The sequence below is a fragment of the Pleurodeles waltl genome, chromosome 4_1 (genome assembly GCF_031143425.1).
Source record: "Pleurodeles waltl isolate 20211129_DDA chromosome 4_1, aPleWal1.hap1.20221129, whole genome shotgun sequence".
Lineage (NCBI taxonomy): Eukaryota > Metazoa > Chordata > Amphibia > Caudata > Salamandridae > Pleurodeles > Pleurodeles waltl.
Window position 1 is genome coordinate 840,137,033 of NC_090442.1, and position 15,852 is coordinate 840,152,884.

Genomic DNA, 15,852 nt, shown 5'->3' on the forward strand with positions numbered 1-15,852 from the left:
TGGTGTCTACAGGACCCGAGGATATCAAGGATCCATCCATGGTGTGTACCTGTTCGGGTACTTCTTTTGCTTGTGTAGGAACTTGGTGAGCAGCAGCCCACGTCTTGTCCATGTATATACCACTAGCACCACAATCTAGTAATGCCATAGTCTTTTCTTGACGACCGTCAGGAAGTTGTAACAGGACAGGAAAAATGAACAAGGCGGTTGTATTGTCATTAAAGGAGCTGATGGAAGGTATAGCTGTAGATCCCGTCCCCTCCCTTCTTACAGAGGATGGGAGGTGGCGTTTCCCGAAGGCCTGGGCGGACGTACAGGACAGGTACGAAGCATGTGACCAGCAGAACCACAGTACAGGCACAACCCTCTCTTGCGTCTGTCTTCTCGTTCACTAGCAGAGAGCGGACCTCGGGTAGTATCCACCTGCATGGGTTCCCCTTCGATGTCTCTAGCAGGAGTGCGAGGTTCCTCGGAACGCTGTAGGCAAGCTCGTGAGCTACTTGGCTGGGAAAACCCTCTACTCCTTTTCTTTTCCGATCTCCGTTCCTGAAGACGATATTCGATGGACAGTGCTTGATCCATCAGGCCACGAAGCTCTTCTGCTCTGGTAGAATGTACTAGTTCATCCTTTATTTCTTCTTTGAGTCCTCTACGAAATAAAGTTACCAGAGTACGTTCCACCCAAGTGGTCTCTGCCGCCAGCTGACGAAAACGGGTCATATATTGCAGGACGTCTTGCGAGCCTTGTTGGATGTCACATAGGGCCTCTTCAGCAGAGGCTTCCAATCCAGGACGGCTAAACATCTGTTTGAAGCGACTCACAAAGGTGGAATAGTCCGACAATACCGGGTCGTTGGAGGACACCATCGGGGTTGCCCAGGCCAAGGCTGGACCGGATAAGGCACTGATAAGATAACCCACCTTGGTCCTGTCGTGGGAGAATTGGGTAGGTCGGAAGGCGAAGTACACTGTTAATGCATCCAGGAACTCGCGAAGCTTGGTTGGTTCACCAGAGAAACAAGGGGTGGAAGCGGAGATAGTTGGAACATCACTGGTGCGGAGAGCCAAAGCCTGTCATAACGCAGCATTTTCATTGCGTAGTTGTTGCAATTCCTGAGCTTGTTGCTGAATCGTGGTCAAAAGAGATTGTTCCGGATCTGCAGCAGCCGCCACTGAGTCATCCATGGTGTTTGAGGACGTCGGAATGGTTGGGCGCTGCAATCTGTCACGACTCACGTGCTGCTTGCGCCTGGAATTTGCAGATCTGGTGGCGTGGATCTTCAATGTTCGACTTTGGCCCAAAAAGGGGCGACTCTTTCTGGTAGCCACGGTGCTGCAGGCAATGGAGACGCCAAGAACAGACCGTGCCCTTCAGAAAATAGCGCCAGAGGGAAAAAAACCCTTAGGAAAAGGGGAAAAACCTCCAAACAGGAAGATTCCTGGAAAAAACAAGAACAAACAAACAGGAATCCAAAAGGAGCAAAGGTCAGGAAACACAGAATGCTGAAATCCAGAACCAAAAGGGGAGGAAATCAGGAGCGAAGACACTAACTGAGCAGAAAGTGTTGCAGCGCAAGGAAATGAAGAAAACACAGCCCTTATATACCAAAAGACAGGAAGTGACCCACAGGAAGTAAAAGGACACCATATTAGACAGGGAGAGGTACATAGAACAAAACAGAATAGAAACCATAGAGAATAGGGAACAATGAATGCTGGGAAGAGAAAGGTAACCTGGGAAGGGAAGAAGACATAAAAAAAGTACAACAAAAAGACCCCAGAAAGAAGAAAAGAAAGAGGACAAGAAGGAAGAAAGAAGAACAGGTAAGGGGGGTCAGGAGACCCCAGCAAGGCGGTGGAAAACGCTAGAGCGAGGCCCCATGCAATGCCTGGGGCCTCGAAAAGTGCATGAAAGGCTGGGGGCGCGCCGCGTTTTAGAAACGCGCTGTGCGGCCCCAGCCGAACGCCCGGCTTGTGCCGAACATTCGGCTCGCGCCGCACCACGCGGCGCGACAGTAAGAGGGCCCCACAAAGTATTTCAGTGTCTGCAATGCAGACACTGAAATACGCGACGGGTGCCACTGCACCCGTCGCACCCCTGCAACTCCGCCGGCTCCATTCGGAGCCGGCATCCTCGTTGCAGGGGCATTTCCGCTGGGCCGACGGGCGCTCTTTTGGAGAGTGCCCGCCGGCCCAGCGGAAATGTAAGAATGGCCGCTGCGGTCTTTTGACCGCGGTGCGGTCATTTGTCGGCGGGACTTTGGCGGGCGGCCTCCGCCGCCCGCCAAAGTCGGAATCAGGCCCTCTGTGCTAACTCTTCAGAGGTGGGTAAATCAAGTAGGTATGTAAGATCACCCATCTTCAATGGCCAACAACCACTATAATTACTATGTGAATTTTACAATAAAATCAATTTACACTGTATGCCAAGGTCCAGTTTGAGCAGGCAAGGTCTCAATCCCATTGGTCTAATATATAAGCTCTTATAATTTGGGCAGAAATTGAACATGTATATATAACTATCTGACTTCAGTTGCTGAAGATTTCTCCGATCAGTATATACTTCTTCTAGGGTGATCGGGCCCAACAAATAACACCACCATTCTTTAAAAGTCCTTTTATTGGCCAAAAGCTCTCAATCACTGATTGTATAATTTAATTCTGCTCTGGTCAGAAAAGTAAGCTACTGGTTGAAACTGAGCAGTGTTTGGGGTTCTATTAAATATTACGTCTCCCATAGCTTGATAAGAATCACCCGTCTCAACAACCGAAGGGCATACTTCATTAGGGTATTGCAAAGTGCTGCAATGCTGGGGCACTAGAAAGTATTTTTCCCCCCCCCAAAAAAATGCCTGTTCTGCTTCTTTTGACTAAACAAAAAGTACTCCCTTAAGTGGTAACTTGGTAATGGGTCTTATGATTTCAGAAAACTGATGAATGAACCTTCTATAAAAAAAATGGAAAAACCAAAAACTCTGAATTGCCTTAACCAAAGTTAGTGTAGACCATTGAACTACCACTGCTACCTTCCTTTCATCCATTATAATGTTCTCAAGTGCTAATGATGTTGTGACATGAAAAAGACATTCACATATTTCAGCAAAAAGGCAGTGTTCTCTTAACCATTGCAATACTGCCTTAACATATGATATTCGAGTCTGCCTGGTGTCAAATTAAATCAAAATATCATCTGAATAGACAATACAGAAGACATCCAAAAACTCCCTCATTGCCTCGTCAATAGAAACATGAAATGCTGAGGGAACATTTCAGTCGCTAAATGACATACGCTGGTATTTGAACTATCAAAACTATACAGAACTTTAATGCACATACATCACCCTCTTGGACCCACACTACATGGTACAATCCTTTAAGTTCTAACTTCATAAGTGTCTTAGTTTTCAATTTGATCAAATAGAACCAATATTAATGGCAGAGGGTTACAAATCATCTCTGTAATTCTATTGTGGGCTCTGTAGTCTGTACATGCTTGGGAACAAAACATAATGGGGTAGAATATGGAAAAGTTAATGGAATAATTAACCCATTTGCCAGATTTCCATCTTGATACTAAGATATTTTGTCTCTGAATAATTTGTTAAATATACTCCACTTCAAGGAGTTTGTGCACCCGATTCCAAATCAATCTTGCAATCATAACTTCTTGTCAAGGGTAACAATTTGCCTTTTTCTTATATAAACACCACTTAATTCAAGGGGGTGAAGATTTGGCACAGTCGATGGCTTGCATAATATCGACTACCTCTTAAAGACCTTCAGAATGACGATCCTCTCTAGATTGACATGAAATAATACAATTACACTGACAACAGTCGCAATTCAACTGAACTGTCCTGGTGGCCAATCAATGCAAGGATTATGTAAGATTTACAAGGATTTACGAAGAAGCTACAAAATTTGCAAAGGTCTTGAAAGCATTCTTTTTTTCCTGACCCTTTGACAAAATTATCTTCATATGAATTTTGACATGTGCTTCAGTTAAGTGCATCATAGTCACAAGAAACCAGGGAACTGACTTAGGTTTTGCACTTGATGAAGTTGCACTCCTACTCAAATACGACAAATCAAAGGCTACATTACTTTGATAATGTGGCAAAATAGCTAGTTTGCACAAAAACAACAGAGAAAACAGCCATGAAATGCCCCGGCATCAGAATTAAATGAATTCCATAGCAGAGCCCCATCAATGTACCCTAATAATCATGGACCGTAATGTGGAGTAAATGGCAACTAATTTATTAAATAAAAATAAATTCTGAAGCCAACATATATTGTCCCAACACATTATTTGAACATATTCTGGAAATTCTCCGATTTGTCTGAAAATACGCAACTTGGACTATTCAGTTGTATTTTCGCTGAAAAACAACATGAGATGGGTAGTGAACGTTTTGAATGAATGAATGGATCAATGAATTGGGATTTATAAATTGTGTAACCACAGGGAACCTATTCCACCAACCAGATGAATTAAATTAAAACAATCAAGTTTTCAGATGTTTCCTGAAAATATCTTCGGGAGGGTTCCATCCGAGATGAGGCAGGAAGCTGTTTCACAGTTTAGGAGCCAGGTATCTGAAAGGTTGATCACCATAGTTGGCCATCCGAATTATCAAAATAGTAGCCAACTAAAGGTAGGAGGACGAAAGAGCGATAGAATTGATTTAGCGATGAATTAAATAAACACTGTAGAAGCAAAGGGCCCGTTAGGTAACGCAAACCAGTGCAGCCCTTTGAGGCTTTAAGGTGCATAGAGATGGAACAGTGCCTCTGAATTTGGAGAAGGTGGCAGGCTACCACGTTTTGAATGATTTGGAGACACCTCGCAAGAGTCTGAGAAATGTCCAGTTAGAGGACATTGCTATAGTATAGGCAAAGGGTAACAGTGACCCCGACAACGATTTTCTATGCTATATGAGGGAAAAATGGTGGCAGATTTCTTAGGCATCTCAGAAGAGCAATGGGCATTAGACCAGCTTGATACGATGGTAGATAGTGAGATTAGAATCCAACCAAAAACCAATATTTTTCACTGTAGACTTGGGATAGGGGAGCCTGGCTACCAACTAGCAGTCCAGAAGCTAAAGTTGCTTTCCATCCTCCTGACAGTTGCTGCTGATCAGTTTGAGGCAATGCATGCTTATTCAATCAGCAGTTGAAGTCTGGCAGTTGTGGAACTGAGAGGGTTTAGTACTTTATTCTTGAGAAAGTGAGCTAACAACTTGTGTGTCTTCAGTATGAGTCATTAAATCAAAGCCAAACGACTCAATCTCTGTCAGAGATGCAAGTAAATGTTTAATAGCATCGGACTCAAGGACATGCACTGAGCCACACCACAGAAGATCAGGAGCCTAGCAGAGAAACACAGCTTAATGGAAACTTGAAAAGAGCGATCTGTGAGGAAAGAAAAAGAAATCAATGTGTTCTTGTTAGAATTTGGGTTTCAGGTTGGCAGAGTTATGCACCCTGTCCAAGCAGGACTCAAAATCTTAGTTATGGTAAGTCAGATACACACCATACATTAATCTTTGCTCACCCTCTGGTAGCTGGGCACAGAGCAGGCAGGCTTAACTTAAGAGGCAATAAGTAAAGTATTTGTGCAACACCTCAAACAGTAAAACAGTGAAAACACCACACAAAAAGACACCACACTTGGTTAGAAAAATAGAACTTAATTTTATAAGTAAAAGAAGGCCATAACAACAAAAATTCAATAAGTAGAAGCTGAGATATGAATTTCTGAAAATTAAAATGCAATATAGTGCTTAATAGTACAAAGCTCCAACTGGGGCTATCTGGGGCAAAATCTAAAGGTTTAGGTCGATCATAATGAAACGTGGGTCAGGTACAGTCCTTCCTGCGAGCGGCGATGTTCCGGTGCTAGCAGGCCCATTCGTGGTCACAAAGAGCCCACAAGCTGGATTTTAGGAGCCAAAGAAAAATACTTAGAGGATACGGAACTGGAGGGGCACATCTTGGGGGTCTGCAGCTGGTTGAAGACAAATCTAGGAGCTGTAGCATGAGTGTTGGAAATATTTTTTGTCCCTGAGACTTCACGAAACAGGAGGCAAGCCCTTGAAATCCCTTTGGTTCTGGGATGGAGAGGTGCAGGTCCAGTCCTTCTCACTTATAGGCAGGAGGGCGGCAGTTAATCTCAGCAAAGCTGGAGTCCAGAAGAGTAACAACTCAGCAGAGTTGCAGTCCTTATAGCAGTACAACAGTCCTTCTTCCTGGGAGAGTATCCACAGGCCCAGAAGTGTACTGAGTTGGTGGTATCAGAGGTAGTGCTTTTAAAGTGGGAGAGACTTTAGAAAAGGGTCTTTGAAGTTCACAGAAGCCATTCCTTCCTGTCCTGACTCCAGACTCACTACAGGGGGGTATGCGGTTCTTTGTGTATGGCAGGACACTGCCTTCTCAGGTGTAACTGTCAGACCATCCTTTCCAGCATAGCCCATCAGGATGCTGATAGCCTATCAGTCACACCTAAGCTCCCTTGGTGTGTGGCTGCCTAGCGGGACTGCACAACCCCAGCTGCCATCCCACCCCAGACGTGTATTAGAGACAGGAAGTAGGCACCAAATGGCTAAAGTAAGAAAATGCCAACTTTCTAAAGGTGGCATTTTCAGAACTGCAATTTAAAATCAAATTTTACTATGAGTTGTGATTTTAAATTGTTAGTGAGTTCAGAGACGCCAAACTTGACAAACGCATCTCTTCCAGATTGGGAATTGCACTTATAAGATCCAATAAGGTAATCCCAATGTTATCCTGTGGTGAGATATTGGCCTTGCAGTAGTGAAAAATGAATTTTTTGAGTGTTTTTACTACGAGTGCATGTACAAACCTAGAAGTACATGTCCTTTGTTTTAAATGCATTGAACCCTGTTATGTGGGTCATATAGGGTCTACCTTATGGGTGACATTGTATAAAGAGTTTTATCTTGCCAGGTCGACATGGCAGTGCAAAACTGCACACAGGCTCTGCAATGGCAGGCCTGAGACCTGGTTAGAGGGTTACTTGAGGGGGTTGCTCAATCAGTACTGCAGGCCCACAAGTAACATTTAATTTACAGGCCGTGGGCACAGGTAGTGCACTAACTAGGGACTTTTGTGTAAATTAAATATGCCAATTGGAGAGAGCACAAGCAATTTAGCACTGATTAGCAGTGGTAAAGTGCAAAGAGTTCTAAACCCAGCAAAAACAAGGTCTGAAAATGGAGGGAGACAGGCAACACTTTGAGGGGAAGACCACCCTAAGGCCTAACAGTCCTTACATACATCACAATCGCTTTGTCTCTGCAATGAAGAACTGTGAGAGACAGTGTTGAAGGCTGTGCTGAGATCAAGAAAAATTAGTGCAGCAGATCCTCCTTAACAGAAATTTTCTAACTTGGAGGGGTCCAAGGAAGGTATTTTTTTTTTTTTAAACAGTGGCATGACTACAGTATGCTCCCACAATTGTGGGTCTGAGGAGATGGACAGATTCAAAAGTTCAACTAGAACAGGATAGATTATAGGAGCTCTTTTCCCTGTCACATGCACAGGGGCTGGGTCAAGTGGGGAGCCAAATTTGATGGACTTATTTGTTGTAGTAAAAACACCCAGGGTAATAGGGACAAAGAACAGAAAAAGGCAGGGGCTTGTCAGTTGTGGGTGCCACGACGGTCTGGCCTCACAAGAAAAAGTAATATAAATATCAGTAATTGTTTGCAGGAAGAATAAGGCAAATTCATTAAATCTGCTATCAGATGTAGAAATAAAGGGAGCCTTACCCAAAGGTCCAGGAAGATTTTAATAATAGAAAAAATGTCAGAAGTAGAATGGTGTGCCTCCTTGATTGTCATGGCATAGGAGTGGATGTAAGCCTTTCTCATTGCTCTGTGGCTGGCCTGTATGTCAGTTACATACTGAGGTTTACACAGCAAATCATATTGTTTGCACTAGGGTGCCCTTTAGGCTCTTACACTTTTTCTTTAATAAGAAAAATGTTAGCTTAGGACAGTTTATTTAAAAATCATAAATGTGATCACTGTAAAATCACCTTGTAATAATTACCTGAAGAATAAAATATCAGCTTTTAATAGTTAGTATTTAATATTATTAATCCGACCACAACATATCTGTTGTAAACCACATTTTATAAATGTACTGAATGGGCCTCACCACAAACAGCACAATAATATAGGAACAACATTTGATATGGTCTTTTAACCACCTACCACACCTTACCTCTTATGTAACGTAGCTAGGAAGGAGTTGACCAAGGGTTTGGCCACACTTGCAGGCAGGGCATAGCTACCGAGTTGTATGTAAAATGATGTACAACCTTTTTCTGCAGGCTAAGTGAAGCATGAAATATATATTTTTTTAAATAAGGTATGTCAGAATTATATTATATAGTAGTGGTTTTTAACCTCTGGTCCCTAGTGGTCGGTGGCTGTTACAAAATTAAACAATACTAAAATTAATAGATTACAATTATTAAAGTTTACACAAATAAAGAAGCAGAATTGAAAATGTATGTGAAAAACCTTTCTATATTTGATTGTGAATTAAATAGACTTTTTCAATATTTGACCCTTTATTTGGTGTATACATGTTTTTGTATATTGTTTTGAGGTTCAAATTGTTTGGGTCAGAGGTCTCTAGCTTCCAATGATGACTCAGCAGGGGTCCCCTGATTCCAGCAAGGATTTAGTGGGGGTCCAAATACGTCAAAAGGTTAAGAAACGCTGTCATTTGTTATTAATATTCTCTTTAGGAGAAACAGTCTACCATAGTGGGTTTCATGGCATATTCCCAAGCAACCCTCACAAACTACAGAAAACCCTGTGTACTGAAGAGCAAAGTTTTAAAAGACAGAGTAGTCAATTGGTTTTTGAGTACAGCTAATTTTAAGGAGGAGCCTCATTCCAGAATTCCAGGTGGACCTCATTTCAGTAATCCAGACCTCAGAAGAAAGGAAACGCATGGTCTGTACTGCTCCTGGAGACAGGGAAATCGGGTTCCGTCCAATCAGCTGGAGGCATTATGGAGACATTAAAACAGACATCCAATGGAACACTGTGATGACATGATTTCGTGTACATACTAAAAGCAAATATGATGTTCAGCTTTACATAAGGTGACAAGATATTGGATGTTCTTCAAAAGATTTTAGGAAACATAAAATAGGCAACGGATACATCATTGTATGATTATTATTTTTTATGTCAGAAAGTTTTGGTCAGAGGGAAGGCTGTGGTGAAATTGAAAAAAACACGTTTAGTGCTATTTATTTCGGGGTACTCTACTTATGTACAATGTATAAAAGAACAAACGTTTGGCCAAGAGGGGTTAGCTCTCATTTGAACCATCCTTCAACAGGGTTAAGCATGTTCTGCTCCTCCGCTCAATCTTCAAGGGGCTTCATAATTAGTCTGGAATATAATTTGCAATAAACAAGACTGAAAGGTCTATACGATTTTGGGTTGTTCTTGGGGCGTTTATTGGAGTAGAATTAGGATGCTATTGAGCCAGGATGAAACAGTGATTTCCATGAAGAACAAAAACCGGGGAGGCTACTGAGTTTTCAATCAATAAACGTTTTGTGACGAAAAAACATCACCAGAGATAAAACAATAGTGTAATTGTGATTAGGGCAGACGTGTTCACGTTTCTCACAATCTGAATGTGCGTGCCAGTTTTCTGGGGCAAGCTTGCAGTGTGGAGACGATATTCTGAGTGAAGAAGGACTCTGCATTGTCCAAGGCTAAAAAGCTTGTGTTTGTAGATCAAGATTTTTGGGGGGTCTACATTTTCCATCATTTACAGAAGCGGCGTCATCATAGTTTGAAGTGAGTAAACGCCCCGCGTGATTGAAGGTTGTAGAACTGGAGAGGCAAGAGAGGAATCGTGTATTTAATGTAAGTAAAAGTGTATTGTTGCACTGGTTAACAATGCAGTTAGAAACTACTTTTAGAAAGGCAATGAAGATATACTATTGGAGATGAAAGATTAGAAAACATCAAAAGGGACTGTCTTGGAAAGGTCACATCCCCCACTTTTCAATCAGTACATTTCTTTGCCACTTCAGCCCACTCCTAAAATGAGGGAAGCTCACCCTAGGAGGTCAGCCTTTTTGTAGTTTACTCAGGCGTACCTCATGCGTCATTATACCGGCAAAAGGGAAGTCTCTTTAGAGGTAAATCCTTTCACCTGCTTAGCAAAACCTACGGGGACCCCATGAAGCCAAACCAGGAGCATGCACCAAGGGTCTAACTCATATACCTGGAGAGGCAGAAGCAGGGTGGTAGCATGGTACCCCGCATCCCAGGCTTTCTGTTCTGTGCTGTCAGTTCTAGACGATGCACATGCAGATTTCCTTAAACTATCAGAAATACTGGAATGCCACCCCTCTCCAGAAGTCCACATCACAGTACACAGTTTGAAGGGAGGATACACGAGCTTATCTACATTGGCTGCTGCATACTGCCTGGAATTCTCCAACAAAAAGCCCTTCTCGAGAAAACAACCACCAAATCTGTGATCGGTGGTGCTCATAGCATCGGTTTGGAGCACTAAGACGGAGATTTTATATTAAACCTTACATTATTTATCGAGAAATGGGTAGATAGGATAAGATCTTCTTGGGTTACCAAAAATGACTCCGAGGTTGGGAAAATGGACCTGGTATTGTGAAAATAAGGGGTGGCAGCTCAGGTGTACACGAAGACACACACTGCAATGCTTCTAATTCACAAACTAACATGGCTTCCTAACCCGTTTTTCCTTCAGTGCTGCATTTGCATTTTAAGTGCTCTCTCGTCAACCAAACAGCTCCTAACTGATAAATATACTCACTGGCCTCCATGCACTTGTCATCCTATTACTGGATTTAATTCTGTATGCAAGAAAGCTCTACTTTACACTTATTCTCAGGCCTGGCGTTCGCCAAGACCTTTTGATTATACTAAAATCCCTTTCTGTATTTTTCTATTTTCGTGACGCATTTCCTGCTTGCCACCTTTTGATTGGACAATAAACACTACCATTCGTTTGATGTTGTTGGGCTTCACATCGAACGGTATTTATCATAGGATGATACACTTTACATATTAATACATGTCTTTATGATTCTGTGTGCTATTACTTTCAATCATGGAACATAGTGATAGCTGAACATTTGGATTATGGTTGCTTTTGACCTTTCTTTTGTGAAAATGTGTGTCTTATTGGCATTGAACAAATTACTATGGTATATTAACGCATGTGATTTTATGAGCAAATGTTGATGGGTGTCATTGCCACTACAAAATGCTCAACAAAATACTTTGAACTATATGGTTAACCTCTGTGCTGCAGTTACAAGCTATATACTGTGTTGTACTTATCTGGTAATTGACATGCTGTCTCCCTAACACATTTATATGCTGCTTGACAATGGGCCGTTTAAATTCTGTGTTAGATTTATCTTTCTTATCTCCCTGTTGGGTCCTCCACATTCTATCTGGATCCGATTTTCATTGTTTATTTTATTCATTCCTTTCTTTACACCGTGCACATTTGGATTATGGTTTAATATGGTATTTTTGTGTCCCTGGATTTTGCTTTAACATGTGCTATGTGTTGTCAGCCTTGAAAATGCCCCAGGCTTCCAAGCCAGGAGCGGGCGAAATACGTGTTGGCCGTTTTTCACTGGGAGTTTGTGTGCCAATTGTGAAGACCTATCTGCACTGAATAAATTCATATTAGCTTCATGCAGACCGTCTTATATTTCTAATCAGGAGTGGGATTATCCTTAGATTTACTTACTATTTCAAACAGTTTTGTACTGAACAACCCCCAGCCATTTGTGATCTGCAAGGCATCGATGATTGAGTTTGCCTGCTCTGGCATTTAGAGAGCCCAACAGGTGTTGAACCATCAGGAAGATGTCCTGATGTTCCAGCCATGTCCATAGATGTAGGGCTTCTTCACACAGGGCTTACAACCCTACACTGCTCTGCTTGTTGCAATGCCACAAGCCGGTAGTGTGTGAAAACCTGGACCAGCCTTCCCTGGAGGGATGAAAGAAAGGCATTAAATTCAAGATGACTGGCTTGCAGTTCCAACAGACTGATGTGGGGCTGTGATTCCGGCAGAGACCAGAGTCTTCTGATCTCCCCCACTCCAAGAAGGCAGTGCCAACCCAGTAGAAACACATCTGTCAAGTTCTGGGTGGGGAAGGGAGAGGGGTATACCACTGACCCAATTGTGGCCTGTTAGTCATCACTGTAGATCTTTGGCAGTTCCCTCTGATATCTGGGCGAGGTCGGAGAGATTCCCCTGATGCTGCATTCACTGGGACTTCAGATCCCACTGCAGAGCACGTATATGTCAATGGGTATGAGCCAGTCTCACAGAAATCCTAGGTACAGGCTGAAAAAACAGAATCATAGCCCGGATACCCAGAATAGCTGGAATAAAAGAGAGTGAGATGGGATTAAGTGCGACTTCGGCAATTTGATAGTGAACTCTAGCGAATGCAGGCTGTCTGCAGGTGGGAGTGGGGGATTCTGCCTCCAACAGCCTGTTGCCAAGGTAGGCGAAGAGTGGAATCCCTCACATTCATATATGTGCTGCATCACCACCAATACCTTGGTAAGCTCCCGAGCAGCTCCAGTAAGGCCAAAGAGAAGGACAGCGAACTGATAATGCTCTTGGCCTATCATGAACCAGAGGTAATGCCTGAGGGCAGACAGGGCAGGGATATGGAAGTAAGCATCCTGCAAGTCCAGCATTATCATCCAGTGTCCAAGGTCGAAGGCCAAAAGTACCCCAGGTCAAAGTTATCATCTTTAAATTTTCCTTTTTCAGGAAGTAGTTGAGAGGACGCAGACAGAGTACAGGATGGAGATCTCCATCCTTTTCAGCACCAGGAAGTGTTTGGAATAGCAATTACAGCCTACTTCTGATTCCGGCACCATCTTGGTAGCTCCTTTGGCTAGAATAGCCAGTACTTCCTGTCGTAAGTGCAAAAGATGGTCCTCTGTCGGCCGATCAATGGGCGGTGGCAAAGGTGGTGGGGTCTTTTGGAAATAGCCTTGCTAAGCAATCTAAAGCACCTATTTGTCCGAAGTTATCTCCCACCATTGGGACAGGCAGTGTGCAATCCTGCCACCAACTGGGTGCCCATGATGGTATGAGAGCAAGCTAAAGAGCCTTTGAGGTATGAGGCTGCTGTGGAGGGCTGCTGGGATGGGGGAGGAGGGGAGTGGGGGAGAAACAAGTTGGGTCAACACTGTCTCTGGTTCTCTGAAGCTTGCGGAAGCCGCAACCATAAAAGGTCTTTGGTGCCTGGTGGCTAGGGGGAAGAGACATGGCGGATACTGTAGCCATAGGAGGGTTGGAAGCCGGAATGCAGCTATCGCAGGGCCATGGTGATCCACAACGACAAAGGAGTGACCCTGTTGTCTTTACATCGCTCTAACACTGAATCCACCTTGTCACCATAAAAAGCAAGCCCCATTTTAAGGGCATGCCCATAAGGGATGCCTGAACATCCCCTGAAAAGCCAGGTGTGACATTGAAAGCCACCATCGAAGCAATGGCTCTGTTCAGCAAGTCAATTGTATCCAATCCACATCTGATGGTGAACTTTGCTGCAGCTCTTCAGACAGCAATAGCTTGGGGGAGAAAGGCTCTGGCTTCCTTGAAACCATATGCAGCACTTGCACAACGTACCCCACACAGTATGGGAATAACAGCTCAAAAAACACGAGGTGTTCATGGACCACAGTGCTAGGCTGGTGAAGGAAAAAAATATTTTTCTAAGGTATCCAGCTTCTTGGATCCCCTCTACAGTGGTGTGCTAGGGAACATGCCATGATTTACCCTGGAGGTTGACAGCTGGGGTGGGATGCTGGGAGAGGAAGGCAAGGTCCCCAGGCACAAGGCGATGGCGGAAGGAGATAGCCCTTGTGTACAGGAGTGCCTGTGCAGGGCTTGGCCCAGGCCCACAAGCAGGACATCACTAAAGGCTTCATTAAAGGGAGGAAAAGGCTCAAGAGGGGAACAAGAGATAAAGTCCAGAAGTAACGCTACCCCTCAATTGCCACAATTTTAATTGGAATTGTTATACCCCAAAAGTGAGTAATACCCCTATTGCCCATGGAAGAAAGCCCAGTTAGAGGTATGTAGGGTAGACGGTTCTAACAAATGCTAAAGTTGTTAGATTAGAGTTAACCTCTAGAAAGAAATATGTTCACAAGCGGATGAGCCAGCCAACACGTTTCTTGCCCCGGTGTACCATGCAGGCATGGGGCATTTTCAAGGCTACAAAATTTAAACCATGCCAATAAATTTCAACTCACCACACTGTTAACATTTTACTTACTGGAGATTTACTCTAATTTAACAACATTTAGCATTTGTCAAAACTGTCTAACCTACATACTTATAACTGATCTGAGGTGGACACCCCAGGTTGAAGCACCTCTTGACCTCAACCCTGGGAGGCTGACGGTCTAGGACGTCAGCCGCCCTCCAAATCACAATTGCAAAGAAAGCCCCCTCCTCCGTAACCACTGCAGTGGGAGAGAGAAGGCAAGCGTCTTGTGAGGGGTCCAGATCACTTCTGCCACGTCCTCATACCAAGTGGCCTCATAAAATTCTTTGAGTTGGGTCGGGGTTGTTCCGAGTCTGGGAAACTCAGGGAAGAGTGGAGTGGGCCCCGTGTCTGGCGCAGACGCCAAAGGGACGACCTGGTAGTGGGGCTGGATTCATGCTGTTGTTACTGCATTTTGATTGATGAACAGGACCAACGCGGAGAAGTTGAACAGGGCTTTGACTTCTTGGAGTTCTTCTTATGGATTTACCTGAAGAAGTCCAAGATTGTGACAATGAAGGGCGCCAGTGACTTAGAGCAGTCTCGGGACAACCCTCATGAACAGGATTTGGAGAGGTGCAGAATCTCATGGCAAGGAACCAAAAGCTCATGGCCCGCTCCTGGATAGCCTTAAGATTCATGGTCCTGCAATTCGCGCAGGTCGTGGAGTTGTGGTCCCGTTCCAGGAACCACAGACATACTAAGTGGAAGTCCATCACAGACATTTTCTTGTGAGAGGCACCATAAGGCTTGAAACAAGTCAGTTTCTTTGGGGACATAGTTTTAAAAAAACAGGTGCAAAAAAAGGCACACTGGTCGAATTTGACAGAAAAGTTGAAAAAGGGCAGGCAAAAAAATGGTTGATGGGATCTGGATCCGGATCCACGCTGATGGCCTGAAAAAGAAGAAACTGAGGCCAATACAGCGGCAGTTTTAGTGCCATAAAGAAGCGCAGAAGGTTTATATGCCTACTGCAAAGAGCAAATCTGTATTTTATGTAAATAGCTGAGTACATTAGTAAAGTCAGCCATTACCTGCGCTATAATACAAATGAAATGTATGTGCGGGGGTGGGAGGGCAGCTATGGAAAGATGAAGGGCACTTTTGATGGGTGGTAATGAGGGAATCGGAGGAGGAGGACATGGGAGTGGGAGCACCAATAATGATTGTTGGACTGGGCACAGAAGGTGCTAAAGACTGCGACGAATGGTATGTGACAAGGTGTTTATTGTGTCTTGAAAGAATGTGCTGATTGATGGAAGAAGCGCAGGTAAGGTGACCTCTACTGTTGCACTTATCTCACACACACCAGCAATTTTGTGACTGCCTACGTAGGCTAGTGTTTTAGAGCAAAAGTTTAGCGTGTAGCAGAGATGGCATCTCGTTGGATAACTGCTGCTGACGCCCTCACTCGTGTTATAGAGGACAGCTCTGACATAGGATCAGATACTGAGACAGCATCTGAGGGACAGGACAATGGC